At 40.9% G+C, this 25,304-nt stretch overlaps 1 protein-coding gene across 1 annotated transcript in view; it reads right to left on the bottom strand.

Moving 5' to 3' along the window:
• Nucleotides 1-25,304, bottom strand: part of LOC111259218 (uncharacterized) — a 137,477-nt gene that overhangs the window by 34,231 nt on the left and 77,942 nt on the right. The window lies entirely within an intron of this gene.

Raw genomic sequence — 25,304 nt, 5'->3', positions numbered from 1 at the left:
ACTGCCTTATATGGCTTCCCGGCCTTCTTAGTAACTCTTTCCGAACTACCTATTCTGCCCCTTCCCGCCGCTCTAACCAAGAAACATAGGGCAATGGTCGGAAGTCAGGAATGCTCGTAAATGACAAGCTCCGTCGCACCCGGGGTGCGTTGCGTCCAGTTGGTTTCCCAAGTGACCAGCAAGAAGTCGTCGTCTACACTGCCAATACATAAATACATTTTGAAAGTCTGAACTAAAATGTCGACTGTCACAGTCTAGCAGTGTCGCTTTACGCAGTCTCACATCGGTATTTTGATCACTTACTGCTAAGTCTCTGAAAGCTATCGTACTCCTGTCGAGTTCTAACTCTGACTGTTAACGGGTCATCGTTCCTCAAAGAAAAAAACGACGAAGACTTTTTCATCTAGTGAATTTGTTGTACTGTCAGTTAAATAGCATAATAAATATAGCTATTAGAGCCAATAATACGTTCATGTGATTTTGCTTCAGCTTTCAACGTATTGTTCCTGGCAGCTGTGATTTTCAGTTGATTTATCTGTGACTCGCATACGTATTAAAAATAGAACACAGTCAACAATAGCAGTGAGACATCATTGCTATAGTGCTGACTTGTTGATGAACAGAGAGTATGTTGATCTGTCGATTTCTTGTAGTAATAAAATGTTGAGTCATGTGATTGAATGAATCAGAGATTATAGTAAATCTGAGCTGACTTTAGGCATGCTTTTTAGGGGTGGACATGCCACCCAGTGCCTCGACCTGCTAACGCCTAGCAGCATCGTTCGCTTATCGACGACATTAGTTGTTAGATAAGGCAGGCGAACAATGATATGCCTTTTCAGTAAGGTGTGTAGACGTCTGCTTTGAGGTTAAGGGGTTGAATATTCGTCATATCTATTCCCCAGGGGAAGTGCTGGATGCGCTAGTATCGCCTTTTTTGAAGCTAGCTATCAAAAGGTAACGGCAGATGCCAGGGCTACTGAATTAGACTGTCTTAGCTCACTGTCGTCGAAACGTCTGCTGTGTTGGGTACAATATTACTATGATCCGCTTACGAGGTCATATGAGCTTTAATGGTCGAAGACAAGGTGTTCATTGGATAACGATTCCATGGGCTCATTTGCCCTATGGCAAAAAAAGTTAAATCGAAATATAAAGCAACGGCATTATGAAATAGCCCGGCGACGACTGCTACAGCTTGCCGGACATATATGTATGCTCCTGGTTGAACATACTAACATTTTCCGAAGTTTTCAGCAGTCGTCAACGTATAAAAAATATTTCGATAGAGATCCCTCACGAACCCAAATATACAAGACTGAGTGTGGGCGCACCTCAAGGTTACTACTATTAATCTTCTTGCACCGAGTATATTGTCCATTATTCAATTATACGATGCTCAATTGCCGGTGACTAAAAACTGTATCTGCTCGCTGGAGCCTGCACGATGTTAACTTGCTGCATGGCATACACATGCCCAATACAAGCGGCTGTCAGTAATTCAATAGGGTCTCTTGTTTCGAGTTTTCTCTAGTGGAGCTTTCTCGTCGGTCTAAGTGTACTCGTTGATGTGATCTAAATCACTTTGCTTTTATATATATATATATATATATATATATACACTGTGTTACTAGTTCGCTTTGGCCTTTACTTCATGCAATCTGCTCCCATTTTAGCATAACATGTATTCTTCTTCTTTATTACTGAACACGTGTATTATATAACGTTGTTCTACGATATCGACTTCTATCTATCCAGACAATTTGCAGATGATCCGAATGCCGTCCTCAATCGCCTTCTTCCTTACGTAGTTTTGTTCGTTTTTCCCTTCGGGCAAAAGAGCCTCTGGGCGTACTGTTACCTGTTTTCCGCGCAGTCTACGCTTTTTGCACTCTTTCGTTAGGCCTAGACGACGTCTTTAGTGACTACGTAATAGAGGGAACTAATCGACAGAACTACGGCGATCTTAACGTGCAGGAGCATGGCGAGGCTGAATGAAGCTAGCCACGAAGGCTAAAAAGGTAGGCGGCGCTGTTCCGCGAAGAAACGCCAAATCAACGGAAGCAAGACTGCCGCCTGCCAGCTGCCTTCACCATTGGCAGCTACAGTGGACAGCTGGAAAGCAATTACCATGACATCCTGATGGGAAGGCCTTTTGCACGCTTCCTACCACATTCCGCTCTCCTACACCGCATGCACTGTACTAACAGCTCTTCATCCCATATCACGTGTGCTTTTTTGGCCTCAAGGAACGCGGCTAACCGTTGCTGTAACCAGCAGACCGAGTGAGAAACCTGGACAGTTACACTATTAAGTGATAGATAGGCCATTTACTTTTACTACTGTTAGAATTTATCTGCAATGTCTTATTGAAAAAGTAAGGTCATCCATAGCTTTGGCGTACGCCATCCAGGTATCAATTTTAATTGCCATCGCAATATCGCAGAATTCAGTGTTTCGGTTGAATTCGAAGTGAAATTCCGCAATTAGTACACTGCATCCAATGTAGCAGCAACAGCAAATTTAGCTGAGATATAAAGGGAACAAGTTGAGGTCCACAAATAGAACACCTTCCATTAGTCAATCTGATTTGTTATAGCAGAACGTGTGAAATGGCGTTATAACACGGATGAAACTAGAAATCGGTCAAGCTGTCATACCACCATCAGCAGTAACGAAATGCTGGGAGTCAAGACTTTCGAAAAATGTCAAATGGTTCCGTGCGTGTTAAACGAGGAATCAGTGCTAACGGAGGCACAGTTTGCGCTTCATTGCAAAAATGAGCCTGCAATATTGCAAGGATATCTGGCTAAGCTATAACCAGGGACGACACACAGCCGGCTTTTGAGGGAAGAGCGTTCACAAACTCCCTTTCGTTCGCATAAATATCGTTTTATTTCTCTAGTGCGATATTGAGGCAGACTTTGGCCGCGTCCGCCTCTGCTTAGTTTCACCAGAAGAGCCTGCTTGAGACCTTAATTAGTTTAATTAATAGTACAAAACTAGATTGTTTACTTATCTCACCCTAGATACATTTGGGCACCCAGGAGACTAGATGCCAGAGATGGGACCACGAAAGCTACGTATCTACAGATCTCGCTAGATGTGCACGCAAGCGGATCTTTTCAACGCGCGTTTCATCTCTTTCATCAGACAGAATAAATCATAATAGTACAATGCTCTTTCGAAATGTTTTCCACATGTCTAGGTAGTTGAATTTCGCTCGCAGTATTGCTGGGCGTGCGTGTGAGCGTCTGTATTAACAGGTCTTCCCCTTCATCTGTCTCGTTAATTTATTATAGCAATCACACATCGGTAACCTGTAATACCAAAAAAAGTAGTCAGTGAGAAGTATTCAAATACTCATCTTAGTTAACCTCACTGTTTGCCCCAAGGAGTCAGAAATCGCCTAGATAAATTATGTAAATAAAGCTGCCAAAACAAAAGGAATAGATTAAGCGCGATTGACTTTATCACATATGAAGAATAATCAAAAAGTTGGATGCTGATGCTAAAGTAACGCTGCTTTTGGCTAGGAATCATTTGCAATATAAATAAGATAATCATAACACTAGAATGATGTGGTAGAGGTGCTACAGTATATTGTTGTACACCTCCTATCTACGAAGAACGATGCCCAAGAGAAAGTATCATCTTGGGAAACGGGTTATCTAACAAAAATGCATCTTCTGCAGCCTGACCACGGCTATGTAGTAATCAATATGACACGAGATGTCACAACTGGTCTCATGTCAGAAGGACAGGAGCGGTATGCCACGGTTAGATGATTAAACCCCATTAACATTACCTGAGAGAAGGAACTATGATTTGCTAGGAAATTCATGTAAAGATAAGACTTTCCAGGACATAAAGGCAGTTTGGCAGGCTGAGCTTCACTAAGGAGCACCAGATAGCCCTCGGCGGCGGAGCAGAATTGGGGAGGGGTCTAGGTGGCAGCGTGCCGCACCGCCGCCGCTGCTGTTATTGCGTCAGAACAAGGGACAGTTGCAATTTTATTTTATTTTATTTTAATTCTCTTACGCTCTTGTTTATCTCTATATATTTACTAATACTCAATCGGAATGAGCTTATTTGATATATTCCATTGATGCTCCGTGTGCTAATACCTTTATATTGTCCGAATTCATAAGCTGACAGAGTTGGCTTTGCAATTCCTTAGTTGATAGCATGTCCCATACATCTTTCTATGTTTCGAATTTTATGTATGTACTTAGTCGTTCCATCATACAGCTGGCTTCCAGCACGATACGAACCGTGTGTTCATGCCCGGATTCGAACCTAGACCACAACGTGCCCCGTATATCTAAATGTATTGGAAAAAGAAAAATTTTTATCTATCTTATAGCTTTAAGTTTGATTTTTCTTTAACACATGGATGGGTTCAAATTTTTTTTTATGAAAAGGTAGCTTCCCGGTGGATGCTGACTTCTACTGCCACTGTGTGGTATGATCAACTGCCTTAAACTATTATCTATACTGTTTGTTAGTAATTGTACTAACTTATTGCAGAACAAATATTCGAACAAAAATTCCGTTTTGCCCTCAAGTTTAGATAATGACTGAATTTGCTAACTGAACTTGAAATAATTCGACGTTCTTAACGGATTGTTTTCTAGTCCCTTGTATCAGCTTCCGTGGCAAATATATTTGTTGGTAGCAGGATTTGCCGCTAGTTCTGTGTGTGTGCTTATTGTAACACAAACACTTATTGATGATTACAGTGTTGTACTTGTTTGTGGGTTTCCGCACGCGATTATGTAACTTCTTATCTGTATAACAATTGATCAGAGTGTCTGTGGCAGGCTTGTGTTGCTAGTGTCGTTCCAGCACTGCCGATCGTGTTATTGTTACGGCTGCTACTGTGATTATGTATCTAAATTGTTTCAGTGTGTACCTATTGAGCAGAGCGCGAGCTTGCGATCAACACTGCCCTGGCTGCTGCCGTTATGCGCATTAAACTACAATGAGGGAAACTGTGACCGGGGCATAGCCCCACTGCGGCAGCGTTGGTTCACTAGGAACAGAATCAGTTAACTGCGGCCATCGTGAGGGGTTCGGGACTAGGACTGTGTGGTCTGTTCCGGGCAAACGAAACAGTCAGCTGTCGCAACACCGTCGGTACATCGGTCGAATTTGTGGAATAGGCAGCGGTTTGCTCCCTAGGGTTCAAATCTGGAAACGACACGGTATTGCGGTGCTAAAGGTCCCCAGGGCACTTCAGTGCCCCCCTCTTACGCGACCCAACCCCCTGCTACGGGTGAGGGAGTTTGTCGCTTGAGAGACAGAGAAAGCGCGAACGGATGTGTGAAAGGGGCTGTACGCGAAAAAGGTGCATGTTAGTTCGTCGGACGAGCAGAAAGCTTTATAAAAAAAGAAACAAAAAAAAAGGATGCGAGAAACGGAACGTTGCGTTGAGCAGAAAGAGAAAGAAAAACGAAGCCGAAGACGGAGCGAGCGCCGTAGAACGATGGAAGCTGTAAGAAGAACGACGATACTGGTGGCTGGCATGGGGAATTGGCAATGCTACAAAATACTAGTGAGAGCAAAAGCGCTTTCCCTCGTTCTGCGAACAACAGCCGCGGCATTAACTTACCATCACTATGAGATTGTTGAAATTTAACTTACCAGCCCCATTCAGCGCGGCCCTTTTATCAGGTATTTTGTGTTGCTTCAATTATCATTAGTTCCTATCGACCAAGCCCTACCGCGACATGCTCTTATAACACTTATTGTTATTATTAATATCGTGATAATTGTAAATTCATAACTGCCGCTGGAGCCATTAGTTCACTAAGCGGACCTGATAATTAGCACCTTTGAAAACGCGAGAAATTGGCATATAAGTCTGTAAGAGAGAACGTAGTAAAATGAAAGGCTGGAGAAATTGGAGACTTGGGCAAAATGTATAAGATAGCCTTAAGATGCCAACAAAACGTAACCGCTCGTAACGACCTCTAGTATCAAAACCAATAAGCTGTGTCGATTATAAATTATGCTGATTTGCCAACTTAACCAGGAGACATATTTGTTGGAACATGTAATCAGGTCTTGTACGTCAGTATTTCTTCACGATGCTGTGGAGCCTAAACATTAAAGACAACTTACTCTATGAAAAGGCTTCACAAGTGTCCTTCGACACCTTAAAACACAGAAATTCAGTTGCTTCATGTAGTATTGCTTCTTAAGGTTCGCTTCAAACATACTACGGTAAGCAGTTTTCCGCATGGTACGCTAGTCTAAGTTTGACAAGAAAAACAACGATAGAAACATAGTCTTATTTTTCCTTTTATATTCAAATAATTTTTTGCCACTCCTTGTTGCTGTTGACAACCACTGTGAAGAAAATATCATGACCTATTTTTTTCCAAAATGGCGAACAAAACATCTAGTGTTCGAGTTGAGAAGATCTTTAGGACGTTTGTCGTGATATTGCATATCTGATAGGAAGAGTAATGCTTTCTTATCGCGTGAGTACAATCTCGTTACAGAACTTAATTTGTTGGCAATATTGTAATGCTTTAATCATGAACTGTTTGTCCAGCTAGGAGAGGCATATCTATCTATCTATCTAATCTAGCCTAGGATACTAGTAACAAAGTTTTGTCTGTTTTTGTCCGATTCAAAAAAGACCACTCAACGTGGTCAGATTGGATAGGGGGCGCTGATTGGATTATTGCTTTTCCAGAGAAGCTTGTTTCTCTTTTCTATAGAGCACCATGTTAATTCGGGTAAATCGATCGTTTTTTGCGATGGTCGTTGAGAACCTGTGAAAGATCTATCTCGAGAGATTGCTGATCTTTCATATTAAATCTGGAAAAGAAAAGCGATCCAACAGGAAATCGGTGATCCGATTTCGAGGTGTTTCATAAATGACAGCATATCAACCATCTGAAGTCATTGCTTTCAAGTGTGGAATACTTACAAAATGCTTGATACGACCTAAGTCATTTAGGCACCCGTTTGCAAAATTAGTACTTTTTGCTATAATTAGAATGAGAGAACAGTATAAGTGCAACAGCATATTCCAATTGAAGGAGGAAAATAACTGCAGAAGGGCACTGAGCTTAACCTAAATCTTGTCTCAAAGTGGCACCGTACGCACGGCTAGAGGTTAATTTTACATGAGTGAGTTAGGTTTTATATATGTGGTTGTATATTGGCAATTTCACAGCTGTGCACGGTACATGGGTCCCATAACAGGACACATGAAACACGTCGACGTATTGTAATACAGGAAAGGATCGCTCTAAAAAAAAAGCAACCCATTCAACGGTAATCAATCGCTGCTGTAGCACCGAATAAACGGGTCTGTTCATCCTAACTAAAAACTAAAAGGCACAGCGAAACATAATTAACATTGAAAAAAGTACGTTTTTTTTTCTACACACAGGTTGCATTGATAACAGAGTTAATGTGACAAATATATTAGGCAGAACTGTTACCGGGAGTCTATAAAAGGCGCAGGTCTGTGTGAGGGTGACAGCTTATATTCGGGGTGAGGTGCAACACGAATTAAATATCAGAATAGGCTGATAAAACAGCTGCATTGTAGCAGCAGGACCGTTAGGTCGTCCGAAGGAGAAAACGGAATATGTTTAGCAAAATAATTGCCCCGGATTAATGTTACAAATAGAATGAATCAACAGGGTAGACTTGCTATGATGGAATAACTATATCGAAACCACGAGTTGATGCCGCAGATTCTAGAACGAGATACACGATAACTTTGAAGATGTAGGTGCGCCATCGGGTCCCCATGCGGGCATAAACAGGTTTCGTTTAATGCTGGAAGCCGGCCGTCTGATGGAATACTTAATGGCGGTACCGGGCGTAAAGCTCGAGGCGTTTAGGTCTGATATCGAGCTGTATTTTATGTTTGGCGACATGTAGCTCAAATCAAATCTTTCTTTAGCTGGTGGTGTCTATCCGACTATGAAATCCATTTTCGAAATTGCTTTTTGGGTTGTATTTGTTCGGAATCTTTAACATATGTCTATAACAAAATTGTACATGGCTTATGTAAACTACATGCTGGTACAATTTCTTGCAAAAAAGTTTTCTAGTTAGAATGGCTGTCAAGTATCCACATAGAGAGAGGTCCGTCAACAAGCGAGGTATTCTAGCTATTTTTGCTGATGGATCTCGACAAGTTCGCTGGAAATGCTTTGTGTGTCCCTACGTTTAAAAACGGCTGAAAGCCCAAGATGTCGATGCTTCCTCCACATGGTGGTGGAGTGAAAATTTGTTCCGGGGAATTTTTTAGCGGTTTCTTATGCAAATTTCAGATACGTCCGATAACGCATTTTTTTTTCCAAATTATTCACTCAGAGCTTTCCTATGACCAACATCAATATATCGAAGATCTTCTTCCTGTGGAAAGTATTGTATTCTTGATGGTTTTCGTAATGCTAGTCTAGATCCCTACAAGCTTAATACAAATCCAACGGATGCTGCTATATTTAAAATGAATACTTTGAAGTGAAGAACTTGACAGTGGCGTCGGTTTCCTTATTAAACAATGAGATGAAAACGAATTCCAACATAGTTTCGGGTGACCTTTCGAACAGATTTCTAATAAACGGCTATTTGAGAGTTGGGCTAAGGGTAACATGAATTAAATCAGCTTTGATGGCTTTTTAAATAGCTGCTTAAAAGTAACGAGTGGAATGACTGTTGCTGTGCACGATACAATTTTTACGGATGACAGGAAATAGTGCCTTTACATCTGTATGAAGCAGAGAAAGGAATAGGTAGCTCACGACTAAACCCAAAGTTCGAACAGATCTTTATTCCGGAAAGCCCATGATTTGCCTTTGGTACGACTGAAAGGGTTTTATAGGCTAGGAAATGCTTGAGGCGAATAGGACGATCAACAAGAATCTGTCTATGGCTCAGGTCGATCGATTGAGCGAGGCCATCCTAAAGAAAGGACCCGATAGATGAGGCAAAGTCATCCTTCTTCGCGACAATGCCAGGCCGCACATGGCAAACAATTTTAAAGCCCCTTTGAACAAATTTGAGTGGAAGACTTATTTGCATTCCCCTTGCACCTGCAAATAGGTAGCTGTACATTTGACAGTAAAAAAAAGGTTCCGAACAGGCTCTTTAGTGGCGGATTTGGCTATTTCTGCCAAGAAAGAATTATTAGATCGGCTAAAGATGAGAGAAGATAATACAGGTTTACCAAGAAAAATTAATTGTTAATTGTAATAATAATTCGCTGCGTTCTTCAGGTAGCTCAGTTTTAATATATAGTTACAACAAACGATATGTATAGCGTGTTACTATGCAGGCCATTAAGTAAAGTAAGCCAATGTATGAATGATAGAGTTGTTGAACTTATATGAAGACGGAAGCGCATTAGCATGTCATTTGATCGATTGGCGCGATCAGAAGAATTTCAACAATGCTATTAAAACGTGTTGAAAGTAAAATTGTGAAAAAAAAAAAAAAAACTAAAAACCCAACATTTAATTACGATGTAAATCTGGAAAAACAAGAATGGCTAAATAGAGCCGAGTTTCTTGTCGACAGCACGAGGTACATGTTTACGTACTTGAAAGCAGGAACAGAGTGATGTTAAGAGAAGCTTATTGAAAAAAGGCCAGCTTATGCAAACCGAGAGAGAGAGAGAGACCGATCCGTTTGCTTAGAGATTCGTTTGCTGTTCAAAGTTCAAAATACTAAAAGGGGTCCCTGGCCTGAGAGCTAAAAAAGCTCGGTGTCCGCTCTATTCGTTATTACTCGTTACCAAGCTAAAGTGGTGTGATAATCCACTTACATTGCTTGCGATTTCGTTTCCTTTTTTGAATGTCGTTACCGTTTCGTCTGAAACGCTACTAACTTCTGAAAGGGCCCACGCCGGCTCCCTTTGCGTGTCTTATCCGTGCTACAGTCAGGCCTCGTACACTTGGCCCTAAATATATGACCAACCAATCTAAAAGCTAAAATTCGGAGTGATAGTTGGGCCCGCAACACAAGCATCAGACTGTGTCGTACTATACAGCGTAAACCAGCTTCAATAGAACCCGATCTAAAAGAGAAATCCTAATATATCAATCTGATCGCACTGAAGTTCCTACCCAACGAATAAGTCTTTGATTAATAGTCATCTCTCTGTGTGTGTTTAGATAGATAAAAATAGCTTAGTCAAAAATGATAACATTAGTACAAAGGCACCTATGTTTCTCGTTCAAAATGTCTTCAAGAAACACCGTTTTTTTTTCGCATCATGTCATCCTACAATTGTTTCATAACTAAATACAATGAACCTATATCGTGTAGACAAATATCATGGCGACTCAAATGCCCAGAAAAGGCAAAGGGTGCCCAGAAGGCGTTCGCAAAGTTGTGCAATGAGTGTAGTTTCTGTCATCTGGATTCATTTCAGTGTGCGCCAACTCCTCGTTAACTGTCATTTTTGTTTTCTGACCACATTCGGCTTTATATATATATATATATATATATATATATATATATATAGTACTCTCATATCATAGTTTTACTCAGATAATACCTATCATGCAGTCTGTAATCATTCGAGTAGTCAATTTAACATCGGAGACGGACATTACTTCTTGAAGTGATATTTTGCCTACTCGTGTATGTGCCCTTAGGAATAGAAAATGTTGCCAAGCCTATCTGATGCGCATTAGAGCTAAGCTAAGTTAAAAATATATCATATTTTTATATTTGTACTAGAATCTATAATTTATTTAGTATAGTAAGTCTATAAAAATATTGATTTCGATATAACAGATTCAGCGAATAAATTCATCTCATTATCTAACTCACCTATTCCCTTTCTGAGCAACGATCAATTAAGGCATCTTCCCATCTATCAAAGATTCGACAATAATATATGTACATATACATATATGAAGGGCGGAGATATCTGTCGGGGATTTTGGCTGACAATTATGTTCGACTAAGCTGTGTGTTTGCCCGTCTGGTGCTAATAATACGTATGACTTATGTAGTTGCCGTACCGTCCAGAAATCTAGGATCAAGTCAGGTAGGTAGTTGATCATCTGTTATGAACACGCATATGTGTGACGCAGGTTCGACCTCCGTCACATGAATCATGCGTGGCTGAAACCCGGACAATTATGGGAATCGGTGCGGGTTGTTCAGGTATATTTTCAAGAAAAAGGTAGCTCAATTATGTTTTTAGTAAAAATAAATATGTATAGATTAAGAGAGCGATGATTCCTAATTCTATCAATACGTATTTTAAACGAGATAGGTTAAGTAAAACTCTGTAGTATCTGGGATGACCACCGGTGGTTTGTAGATGCTCTTCGCCTAGCAACGTTAATGAATAGCTGTCATAGCAACGCCGACCACAAATCCAAGTTAGATACACTCAAAATCAGATAAAAAAAAACCCACTGGGTACTGAACCCTAACGCTAAATTTCACAGTTCAAATGATAATGTAAGTTTATACCTCTCGCTTTGTTGTTTATGAAACTATTTTTGATAAAGTACATTAAAGTGACTATGCTTTACCCACGCGTAGACCCGAATAATAAGGCTGGCTAGCGTTAGTAGATAGTACTCAAACGAGAACTACAAAAAAAAGCAATTTACCCTAGAGGAGAATAAATTTACGCCTAATATATATATATATATATATATATATATATGTATATATATATATATAAGATAGTGGTGCAATAATATGCAATATAAAATAAGATAAACCTTTAATAGTTAAAACACCCTCTAAGAAGTAGTGTATGTATGTATCATATCGCCCCTTGTCAATGATTGTTTGTATGTACATTTTTGTGGCCGAGGATTCGCGCGTCTGTTCCCATTTTGCCAGGGTAAGTGGGTAAGCCACCTTTTTTAACAATGCGATGAAATAGTTCTCTCCGTAATGATGTAGTTCAAAGTGTTGATCTATTAAAATTCGAACACACTCATCGAGAACATTAAATAATCTAGATTAAGATCCCTCTTCCATACATACGGGCCCACGTACACATAAAAATTGCCGTATGGAGCAATGCTACGACTAGGGGCCACCGAACAAACATTCATTTATAGGATATATATAGGACTATGCAACTTATTGGATAAAAAGATAGCATGTGTGACTCATATAATAATACTAAATATGCTTTTATAGGGATCTTGAGGAGCACACATAAGTGTATATAGCCTATGCCGTGGAGAATAAAAAAATCAATGCCTATATTAGCCTCATCAAATCAAGGTATATCCTTTGAGCAGGTTTGTTTTTTGGTAACAATTATACTCACTAAATATCCAGAATATAGATACATATATATAGAACAAAAATATCTAGAAAGAGGTATGTCGTATGTGCAATACAGAAGCCCATTAAAGTGTCTATTTAGTTTAAAAAAATTCTTATTATTATTATATACAAACTTCTTAAAGGGATCAGGGTAAGCTAGGGCATACTGTTTGCTGGCAGTATAGGGAAAGATAAAAAAAAACTCTTCATTTCGCCTAGGACAGCGGAACTTGCCTCGTTATTCAATTTATTTCTAGTCTACCGCGTAACTAATACAAACCATGTGGGATTTTTCACATATGTTAATATATGACTAATATATATGCAATATTTTGTTCCTTTTTAGCGCGGGAAACTCCTTTCCTTCACCTAAACGTAACGAATGTCGAAATACATGCTGTAAACAGATAACAGCAGTTTCTAATTAACAAGATAAATATATAATAATTAAATACTAGTGTCACAGATAAAAGGCCATTGGAATCAAGTGCTATAGCTGGTTCCTGCGAGGAAACGTGTACGAGTGCACATCTTGTAGGTTCCGTCGTCGGTATTCATTAGTTCGAAGTTTTTGAATCGGACGTGCGGCGCTGGACTTTCTCTTGCGATAAGTTCATAAAGTTGAAACCTTTGGGTTTTTGTACATGAAAATGAAAACTTTAAATATTTTTGTGGCACTAATTGGCTTTCTAGCGTCTGCACGTGCGACTTTTGGCCGGAACTCCAGTCAGCCAGCAAACTAAAAAAGAGTGCGCGATAATTCGATCAAGTTGCCTACAGTAACTTAGCTGTGACCGGGTAAACGTCCTGAGCGCTTTAAGTTATGCAGTTGTTATTATTTCTTGTCTTTCCAATGACCCTGAAATGAGGTAGTAACCACGGTACGAGAAATTGATCTCCTTCGAGTTCATTATTGTGATGTAACGCGGATGTTGCGCTACGATCAATTCGTGTAAAACAAAAGCGTGAGCAAGCAATTGGCTATAAGGGTTTGTAGACGCGGTTAAGTAAGCTCTGCGCTTACTCTTCCTAGCTGATGTGAATGATAACGGACGTGCTGGAAACGGCGAAGGCTAATTAAAGGGCGGAGATTGTAGAGGGGCGATTTGCTTGATAAAGTGAAGGAGACTTGTAACATAAGCGGCCGTTTTCCATACATAGCCTTAATGACAGCTAAGCATAAGGTACTTGTTTTACGTCTCACCAAGTTTTACTAAAAACCAACATAGAATAAATACGCTAAGGAAATACAACGAACAATGATCGCGTTTTGTACCTAATTGAGAACACCTTTAGATTTTTACGTTAACGCGTGTGGGATTTGCCAGACCCAGGATAGCACATAATATTAGCCCGACGGCTATATTTTGGCCAGTTCCATAATTTCGCTAGTCCGATACAAGTGTCGAAATGCACTTGGTCAGCTTTGGGCTTTAGCAGTTAGCAGAAGGCGCAAAAGTATTTCCATATCGTTCCTGAATTATACTGGTTCGCCAATTCACGAGTAACTATAACTGACTATTGGCACAACTGGACGTTGATTCGACCGATCCACTTGGGCGCTTTTAGACGTTCTGACAGAAGTCGGTAGATTCTGGCGGCAAAATTTGAATGTGAATCAACCGTTTTGGGACGGACAGATTGCAGGACGACACATAGGGACAAATTTATTCCGAGCACTGGGGCGAAGGAGGGCCCGTTAATGGTGAGGCATGCGCACCGACTCAGACTGCTAGCTGAAGCTCTCATTACAGTAAGTCGCCTCGTGGGGGGGTTGTCTTTGCCTAGCGGCATGGTCTTAACAGAATCTGGCACAGGGTTAGCATTGAGGCTACATGAACGAAGGCGTGCGAGACAACGGAAAAGAGAAATTTAAGGTTGGAAGGCAAGGCAATGAGTACAAGAGCGGAATAACGGGCCTCATGGCATATTGCGAACAGCCCTCTAAAGTGAACAGCAGAAACGTCGAGGTTAGGAAAAGCTAACACCTGCAACTCCGTTCAAAAACTGTATAGACTAGACGACAGAAGTGACCATGCTTCGTTTAGTTATCGCTACCAATACTGAAGCCATTTCTGGCCTTACCACTATTTAAAGCTTGGGCCTTAGACTTTAGCAGAACAATAGGGTTTATTTTACCTTTGATCGTCCTGTATAGGAGTAAGTGACAAACAGAGAAAGCAAGGCAAAAAGAAACGAAGAGATTTATTGCAAGCATCTACTAAGGTCTAACTTAAACTGACTGCAGTTACTTATCACAGTATAAAGCCGAAAGCGGCCAACTTTCGACGTAAAGCCCAAATGACAGCACATTTACGTAGGTACAGTGAGACATACGCGCCGAGTGGAAAAGCTATGTCAGTGCTAGAAGTTTCTTCGAAAAAGCACTTAAGTCCCTACTACTTCTACCCATTGTAGATGACACGTTGTCGGTTTTTCTGGAACTTGGGTTTTGGGTCAGCCTTTCCTAAACTGTAGTCGTCCATTGAAAAAACTCTTCCTAGCTAGACGATTAATACTTTTTGGGAGATTATTTTCTTTCTTCACAGGAAATCGATTCTATCCCACCCAGCCTTTTGTCTTTGCAACTGTCCATACCCATCGTCACTGCACACAACGTTTGAGAGCAGATTAAGCCCGTCCTAATTAATCTCGCAAAACGACGGCAAATGGGAAAAGTGAACAGGCGTGGTTTGTCAAACAGCGTTTGGAGAAAAAAGTACAGACACAATGAAGGCGCACTCTTCACGGGCAATCGTACTTTGCGAATCTTTCAAAGGAGTATATAACCTTATTTTCCTGCTGTTTCTGTTGCTCTGAAACGATCCAAAGTCTTTCTCTATCACGTTCGTATTTTGCTAGCGCTTAACTCATCCTATCTCACTTGCCCTTAATCACCTATGATGTCGTCAATTTGTTAGTTACCGCATTAGATGCTTCGTCAATGGTTCATGCAGCCTAGCACTAAACACTTAGTTTGATGAAAATCTCATTGACATTGCCTGAGTACCGCATACATTTTCTTCGTCTCTGGTCCCATCTTGAACGAGCGACGTTCTAGCACTATTAAATATCAGTAAATGCGCCCCTTTGGATGCATGGTCTGTAGGTTTACAACCCATACCGACTGTGTTGACAGTGGTCCCTTTTCGGACTAGTAACGTTGTGATCGGTGAGTGGAAAGCCGCCTTTACTATTAAATAATTCGAAATGCCAAGCAACAGGCATACGCCAATTTGTTTCTTGTCAAATGTTTCTATGCCGCTTTTTTCTCAACTCGAGTTCGACTGCATTACAGTAGAGATTCGTTCAGACATCCTGAACAGATGAATTCTTCTCTGAACAGCTTTAGAGTATTTCGGGCCTAGTTACCTTAACTGAAAGGCGACAGACCTCTCGAATCGTTTCCTTTCCACAATAGGAGGAGCAGCCCATAGGAGCAGAAGTAGGAGCTTCGCATATGCATCAGCTGGCAGTAGGGAGGTTGAATATAATCGTTTGGGAAGCTATAAAATCCCTTTAAAAGGGCCTTAGTGCAGAGCGTAAACATAGTGACCGAGGGCATGAGGATAGATAACGAAGAAAAGAGTGGCTTTTAGTTTGAAATATCACAGATTCATTGAGATCCAATTCTGAAACAACCTCAGCAACTGGTTGTCGTCCAATTGATCGAGACAAACGACTTTGTAGACCAGTCGATTAAACTAAACTCAACAGCTTCATTACATCTATTCGTTTGTTCGTTCCTATAAAGATACAATCAACAGATGTGCGTCCGGTCTCTCAGACGCGTTTGTATACCTGCCTAACTATTATGGTAGCAGTCGCGAGCAAAACTTCTACAAAGTACGGGGTACACACGTGGAAGGACATGCGGCTTGCTAGACGGGCAGAATTTTCACTAGCTTCTTCCCAGAGGTAAGTTTTTGATATAACTCGAGGTAAATGCTGGCCGAGCAAAGTACTGTGCCCAATAGCGACGATACCAATTATGATTTGTATTGATTTTGTATACAAGAGGGCTAAAGGCAAGAACAGAGTTGTTGTTTTTATTAGTGCTATATAGAAATTCTATATTCACAATGTACGGGCATTATATTGATATGCTGACACATAAGTAAATAAAGCAAAGTTATAGACCGCCAATATTTGAATTTGGTGTATGCCCTTCCCACGCACATTCGTGGCAGGTAAGCGTCTGCTATATTGATCTGTTACAATAGCTATTTAAACTAATTTGAAATGAACAGAAAATCTAGCTTCGTTATAATGCTGCTATTGTAAAAGCTAAGGACTCAGTTACAATATCTCTATATAACGTATGAGTCAAAGAGAGTCTTGTGTACTAACTAGCTGAAATAGATCATGCGTCCATCTCTGTAACTAGGAAAGCCTCCGGACCTTTAGCTGACTGAAGAGTCGCAAAATTGAGTAAACCAGGTACGGCCCGACTGGATAGTCCAGACCCAATCAAACCCATGACTCCGAAGAAGAATATAGATCTACGCTAGTAGTGAAGTTTAGACAACTTGGTGTTATCAGAGATCTTAGTTAAAGCGAATAGAGTGAAGCCACTTGTAGCAGTGAGGCATATTGGGGGTGCGTGGTATCCACGGTCCGCCATATTGCAAACGGTTGGTACCTAGAATGCAGATCGGGACCGAGACGCCTATGTTAAAGCAGTAGCGAAGGCCATTGCGGACACTGGTATACAGGAACTAACTAAACTATCTATTTATTGCTAGCGGTAGATAGCGTGCTTGAATCTGCCGCATGTGGGCACGTGAGCGTAGAACAGAAATATTGTTTTAGCTCGTATTTTATTCAGCTAGTGCGTTGTGCAGCGTAGCAATGTATCATACTAGGCCGTGTACATCTATAGGGTTGTCGTCATTGGCTGCGTTCGTGATAAAATTATGCATGCAAGAATTAGACCACAGATATTGTATCGTGGTTAATACGTATCATCATCATGCGCATTGTCATAAACAGACGATATTCATGATGACGATACTAAACCTGCTAAAGTAACGTCTATTTACAAACATATTTATAAGATGCATCATTCGAATGCGCACTTTCACATTGAGCCAATGCTTCGAAATCTTGAAAAAGATTATTCGTTTTGTGGGCAGCGACCATTTTACTGCAAGTAGCTGGAGTGGGAGAAGCAGTGACAGCCGACGGCTACCGATGGAAGGCTTCGACCCGCACACCCAGTACACTGCCACTGTTAGAGACGTGTTCATCTCTGTTGCTCAGTACCTTCATCTCCGTGCCATTTTCTCGATTTGTATTTAGACCAGGCCATGTTGCTATAGCGCAAACTGGTCCCAGATAGCCGGGCGTCGTCATTGGTTGAAGGCAACGGGATCCACTTTGGAGCACATATATCTTCAAGGCTTTCAGGATGTTGTAAGAGCCTGGCGGGCGCTTCTATACGGCGGCGGCAGCTGCGTTAGAGTGCATTCGTCGAGAGTAGGTATCAAACTAGGCGGGCAGTCGGTCTCATTTTGTCTCCATACCGTCTCTCGAATCATGCGAGTGCTTGTTCATTATAAGTTCCTCTTAATATTTACTTGCTTTCCTGCTCGATTCACTTTAATACTCGCAGCGAACAACTCGCGCGAGAGCTGGAATTACTCCAGATCCTTCGTAATTTAATGCTATCCAAATTTTTTTTAGTTCTATTTTTTTTCTCACATCGAGACACGTTTGCGCAGATTCTGTCAAGCTGGCTAGTCTTGTCTCCTCTGGAAATGTCCAGAGCGGGACACCTTTATACAACACACCGACTTCTCCTGCTAGCAACCCCACCATACCCTGATTCTTTTTCTCCCATTCTCGTTCTTTCCCACCGCCTCCATCTTTCCATTTTGGTCATCCAGGGACTCCCCAGTAAGGATATCCCATTGCGCAGCAGGGCCGAGTGTCCGTTTGTTTCTTGTTGAAGCCGTTACCCTAAAAGGGTGGCGGCCTTTTCTCACTTTTACCGTCTGTTTGCCTCTGCAAAGTTCTAAACGTACACGGCCCGCCGAATTGTACGGGCATATTATGCTTTGTCGAGAACAAACAGCCGTCAGGAACAAGGAGACAGTGTTATGAGCTCAAAGAGATTATGTAAAGTGGCACAGAGATTTATTGCAAGCGGGAGGTCGAATCCATTCAGAGTCATGCAGCGCAAGATCTACGGTCTTTTTTATTTACCCTAAACGTCCCTGTGATCACGCACATACTGATATGACCGTAGTTATAATGGGGTCTTGGGCAGCCCGTAGAGAGAAACAACGAAAACGATGGAAATGTCGTTTATGCGCATCTGTCCGTATATGCCCCACTGCAAAAAGCTTTTTCCATTCTGTTTCATTGATAAGAATTGGCTTGTTTTATAATAGAAGTAAAAACATCCCTTATCTGGAACAACTGTCTGGAACTGATGTCCTATGTATCCCTACGCTCGCAGATCGATCTGCAGTTGTTCCATGATCAAATAATAGGCCTGCTTGAATCGAAAAAAAAACAAAACGTATTAAACCACTTGTATGCTTTAGACCGAAGGTCTGCCTAGGTCTAAAAGTTCAGTTCAATATTATTCGGCCATCAGTGCATAAGCGATAATTATCTTTTGGCACCAACATTCTTAACCTTAATTACCTCCACTCGGTACAAGTGGGAGCTACGATGTAATAAGTTCACGTTGACTCGTTAAGGTGAGGAAAATGTCCTTCTATTTTGCATAAGTGCTTGCATATGAACGCGATGACTGAAGTCAAAAAGTGTTTTCTGCACATACATGTCTATAATAAAATTTGAATAAGCCAACCAGTTTTCGCCGTGACTGAACGCATTTTTACGCTACAAATAGCAATAAATAACTTAACATTATGCTAACTTCATTTTCTTCGTCCTTCTCGCGGAGAAGAATCTAGAAATCGACGGATCATGGCAATGGAAAACTAAGGCAACTATAATAGCCAGAGTATTGAAAAAAAAAATACAACGATTATAGTTTTGGCTATCCACAGGGTATCAACAAACCAACACAGCAAGCGGAGAATGCTGTGGCAGGACCGAATTGAAGTAACTAACCGAAGGCTGCGAAGTCCATCCAAGCAAAGGTTGCTACTGTACATACAGTCCCTTGAGGTAGACCCATGACTGAAAAACCAGCTTACCTTTTGTAAATCCAGTGCCACCTGCGGGTAAAATAAGCCCGTGTCATAGTCAATGTGGTTGGGCCCTCTTCAAGGCGTGTAAGAGATCTAGCCTGATTCGCCGTTACGTTGAATACCCGCGACTACCTAGGAGCAGGTCTGCGGCAAGGTGGGGTGTTTTGCTTGTGAGTTTGGTTTTTTGCAAGCTCCTGCTGAAGATTTCTTGACTATGACAAGAAAGAAATGTAGCCCAAACTGCAGCACACTGTAGCAGGTGTTACGGTGGGCCGCGATTCCAAAAGGACCAAAACAACATGCAGTAGGTCGGAAATTCCCTATTTTTTTTCGCGCTTTTACGCATATATACTTATGAATAAATTAGCGACGGACTTCGTTTGCTAGCAGCCTTCTTGCCTAAAAAAGTTTTTGTTAAAAAATATATTAAATTATCTATTAGTTGTGAACACAACTTTGATCAGATTTGTTTAGCATTATTCTTTTTATAAAAAAAAAAACTACCAATAAATATCTAAGCCATTTCTTTTCAGAATATAAATAAAATTAAAGCGGCATAATAATTTCTGATCGAATATTCTTTAGATAAGTTGATTTTTTCAAAACTACACGTAATATATACAGGGAATCGCATTATAATTATGCTGCAATAAAGGGTATAAAAAGAATGTTGCCCAATCCTAACAAGAACCTGGGGGACAGGTTTCAGAGGAACTGAAAAGCAGACGATCAGACTTCATTAACGCATTATGCCCAAAGTTTCTACTTGTAGCGTTATCTAATAACGACAAACCACGCTGACAGCTGACATGGCTTCTCGGCCGGTCTCACTGCTCTGCTGGTCTCCAAATGTTTGCTTCTTGCATCTTTCACGGAAGGAGGAGATTCGAGGTATGTTGGAGGCAAAAAGCCGTGTCCATCGAAGAAGTCTTTATTCCATTCAAGCCTTGATACAGTTCCTTATTAAGGCGTTCTTCGCACGATCGAAAGTGAATTGTGGCAAGGAGGGTAATTGTGCAAGCAGAGCATTAAGCAGTCAGTGCGAACACTCGTGCGTTTGTGAAACGAGCGGTATCTTGCGGGAGCCAGGGACCGGCAACCTAGTCTTTCTACTAGTCGTTACGTTTTCATGGGGGTTTGCGACACGTACGTTTCCAAAACATCAACAATACGTGGCCCTATGGGTGTGTGTATGTCTCTAAATAGCAGTGATATATGGGCACGCGTCTGTAAGAACCGCGTGCTACTTTTGGCGGCTTCGCACAAAAGAGGAAGATACAATTAGGTTGTTCTCTAAAGAGGCGTCAACAAAAATGGTAAGAGATTGTAGAAATTGTGTGAATTAGACTGAGATGTCATTGAAGATTTTCCATAACTATGCGACAAGGAGGAAAGAAAAGGACAACTTGGATATAAGTATTTATCGTGACGTTTGCTGGTTGTAACTATCAACCAAGCACAAAAACCCTTAACGTTGATACCTCTTTTCCGTGGATTATTGTTCAAGCACAAAATGGCGCGTCGCGTAGATGCTTAAGTATACAACTTAACCCATTTATCTATCATTGTTCTTTGTTGTTACTTTTCTTTGTTTACACTATAACGTATGGATAAATCATGCCGTAATGTTTAACTATATTAGGCCGGTTAAAAATAACATTTTATATTTAACTCAAATTCTAGCAATAAACAAACTTATTATGCATTCACTGTCAGCTTCTATTTCTTAGCTAACCGATTTATTCCTTTCCGTCAAACATTATTAGGTCTAACGGTTATCTCGCCACTATTTGAAACTATCTATCTAATTATCAGATGCGTTTTCCTCTGACTTCCATTTGCCTGTGAGTGCAAAAGGTAATGATCCGTTAACATGAGTGTAATCTTTGAGGTCTTGCAGGGCGCCTTTGATTTCCGTCGAAGGTATTGCGTCACCCTGGCTATAGGGCCTTTTCTCTTGTGTCGGGTCGTACATTCAACGAAGTTAGGCCACATACGAATCCTAATTTGATTTTCTTATTTATCTGAAACGTTTCTCATTGTATAATCAATCCTGTCAGTTATAGAATCGCCCATGCACAAATATCCCAGGGTGTTTCAGTAACTTTTTGTCCTGATAAAAACATCTTCTTTCATCTGAAGCACCCACATAGTAGAATCGCAACGGATTTTCAGGGGCAAAGGAACGCCTTTAAACTCTGTATAACAGCGAACAAATAGCGTAGAAAGAGGAAAGAGAACCTTTGAACAATAAAAACATTGTTTGTTTCTGACTAATTTAATCCTGTGTGAAGTCTTTTGACAATTAATGCAAAAGTACGTCTGACGTCTTTTTAATTTATAGTTTTGTGATAATTAGATGGTCCTCGTTTGACATAGTTCAAAGAAGCTGGGTGTAAGCGTACATTTGTTATCGATTCCATTCGAACGATTCTATGACATATCGTTTTCATACCATACGGTAATATCATAAAAATTATCTATTAATAATATTATAGTGTCATCGGGTGCTGCCAAATATTAGTAATATGTCATATAATATATTACATCAATTGTAATAGTTTACATTAATAGTACAGATATGAAATAAAAATTCTTCAGTCGTAACTGGATTTTTGGCTCACCCTGTATAGCACAAATTATATAAGATAACATGACTGCTGGTTCGTCAGATGCAGACTGATATATTTTTATTATACAGATATCCATAGGTTATTACTTGACAAAACTTATGTGCGGCATGTGTTGTAGAAGTACATGGGATTACAACAAGCGGCTGTATGAAATCGTTTTTTTTTTTTAATTTGCTACTGTTCTGCTTTTAGGATTTCAGTTCTGGTTACGGCTTACTGCCATAACAGCCCATGTAGGTAAAAAAAGAAACAAGAGTAAACCCAAAACTTTTCGAAGGTCATCGGTTTTTTTTCGTGTTTTTTGTATTTGTTTCTGTCTGCCCATTTCACATTCCCCAATGATCGCCACAATTCCGTGGTCCTCAGCTTTCTACATTTGAAATATATAGTCGGTAGTGGCTGACGGTGAAGTCGACGCAGCCGTTGTAGACATTTTTTGCAGAAGTGACGATGGTACTAGTGATTGTCGGCGGTAGCTGCTTGATGGTCGAAGTCCCTATTCGTGCGATGCTTGGTCTTGTTCTTTCGCTTAGTCCTGCTTTGCCCGCCTTTCTCTTTCTCGCAGTTTCAGTTTTGCACCACTTGGCGGGCGGCTTCCAGACCCCATGCCACACGTTCTCGGGTGCTGCTGTTGTTTGGCCCGCGTCTGGTGGAGCAGAAGCAGCTTGCTACTCGCGTCTCGTCTTTATCCCCTTTACTTTAGTTTGCGTTACTCGGCCTCATCGTCCACAACTACAACAATAATATAGTCACAACAATGCCAACAACAGAATCAGCAGAGCACAAAAGCAAGTGAGTCCGCAATCACGCTAAAATTGCTTCTCTGACATCGTTCGCCACAGCAGCGTTACCAACGAGAGCCTAAACACTGATTGGCACTACAGGCAACACAAACCGGAAGCCCCACCGGAAAAGCACTGACGCCTTCATACTACCGACGCCACTCGGTTGTTAGTCAGTCTAAATTACTAGAGCACACAGTTTGAGTTCAGCATCTGGAGGATGTACGGTGACTAACGAGAGCATTGACTATGATTTCGTGTATAGTACGTGTATTTGAAAATGCTAAGCATTGCTTCTGCAAACTAGCCGGCCACCTTGGACCTTCGGGACCTGCTTGTGTTAACAGTCAAGTACTACGGTTAATCGTTGAATGTAGTATATCGAGAACCTGACATATAATGGCCTATAATGAAGCCAGAGAGCAAAAAATCTAGTTCTAGCAGTGTCCGCTTATCTCTATATAAATATAGGCTACACGGTAGGACAGCAAGGCCGTGGCGTTGTTCCACCTATTGTTTGTCCAAGGAAATTGTATTTTGGCCTGAACACAACATATGCAATGGCGTGAAATAAAACAAAAGATTGACTCAGTAATATTAACATAACAGCCGCAGAAGGGTTAGTGATAAAAAAATGCCGAACGACTGCAGAAGATCGTTAAGATCGTTATTCCATGGTCTATTCCAAAACACTGACATCTCTTTTTTTGAAAAAGATCCTGAAGGGGGATATACATCGGAACTCAGAAGCTGTGGTAACATTTACTGGTTAGTAACAAAAAGTATTTACATTGCCAGACTCTCAGCATTATATATATTTAAGAATTCCGAAACCCGCGAGTCACATGGGGAGGGGCGTCAGCCCTTGATGTTAAGTATTGTGTGCCATGTTTCTGTCTACAGGTTAATGGCTGTACGATCTATTGCATCGTGTGGACCTAAAATGCTTATGTCTCTTATAAACGAAGGGACATGGAGGACATTGTTGCAATGATTATTTATACCTTGTTGTTACCGTATGGATGCGTTCCGAAGTACTAGTTTCATATCTACGAACGATTAGTTCATCACATCACCGAGTGATTATCGCAATCGTAGGGATAACATGAAGTCTTACTAAGCAAGGAGACGCCTATCATAAAAATATTCGATACATATATATATTTGTGTTACATAAAGTACCCACCATTAGAAATTAGTTAGGGCTTATTCATAGCCGAAGAGGGCAGAGTGAAAACGAAATGATGGAGATGAAAAGCTAGAACATTGTACGATAATTCAATGATTGGAGTTTCGACTGGCTCGTTTTGTGAAGCTCAAAGAAGAATTAGGTAACGAAACACACTCAGCACACCCCTTTTCATCACCACCCCTTCCTCAACTGGTTGTATATCGATTTGCTTCTAACCTGTACATTTGCCGTCACCCGATGATACACGTGTGCCAGATGTGCTGCCAAACCTTAGATGAATAAAGAGGAGGTCCCAAAAACTATACTGCAACGTCTGAAAGAGCTTATTGGCGTACCATTTTGTACCACTTGCATCGGTTATTAGCCAAAGGCACTCAGTATATCATCTACATTGAAGGAAAGCAATGCACAATTCACGGCCAACATTCAGTAAGCTCCACTATTTTCATGTTGACCGCACAGTCGCTTCTCGGGTCGTATAAGCGCGCCAACTTATAGCCTCATATTACTGTAATAGTAATGCGCTGTTTCGTGCTTAATAGGAACTTTCTGTTTACAGAAGGATTCGTGTAAAAAAGCAAAGTGCGTCCTTAGGCCTGTTCTGTCCTACATATATGTTTGTACATTTTTCCTCATGTACTACGTAGTCAATGGGATCTATCACAATGCTTTAAAGGTCGTTCTTACGACCGCGTTCAGTAAGCCATCATATAGGTGGACCATCGTGCAGCAGCATTACGACAGCAAAATACAACAGAACACGTATATTCCCGCAACGGAAGAATATGTGCGCACTAAGATTCACGTAAGTAGCGTACCTAATGTATTGTAAATACAGTCGCCGGACGTAATCTTAATGTGAGTTTGTGCAGATGGTTCAGTCCTCTTACATGACACCTGCCCTGTAACATCAGGATCCTTATATCAATAGCATAAATGGCTGTGTTACATGAGAGACAGATCTACTTGCAGATGATTTCTTCCATTATTACTATACGCCTGATAGAAGGTAGTTACGTTTATGTATATTTTGTAATACTTACAGTAGCTATTCGACCCGTTTGAACAACCCATTGTGAAGAAGCGGTTGTCTACTTACCAAAACCTCCGTAAATTAATCACGAGACATCTAGTGAGCACATACGTTTGTTTCGACCCACTTACAGCTATTTACGAATCTCTTCCCTGAATACGTGCATATCGTGATAGTTGGAAATTCTTTGAATTTACTGCTGGGCAT

This window comes from Varroa jacobsoni, unplaced genomic scaffold (genome assembly GCF_002532875.2).
Source record: "Varroa jacobsoni isolate VJ856 unplaced genomic scaffold, vjacob_1.0 scaffold_306, whole genome shotgun sequence".
In the NCBI taxonomy this organism is placed as follows: domain Eukaryota; kingdom Metazoa; phylum Arthropoda; class Arachnida; order Mesostigmata; family Varroidae; genus Varroa; species Varroa jacobsoni.
This window is presented reverse-complemented; position numbering and strand designations above follow the sequence as displayed.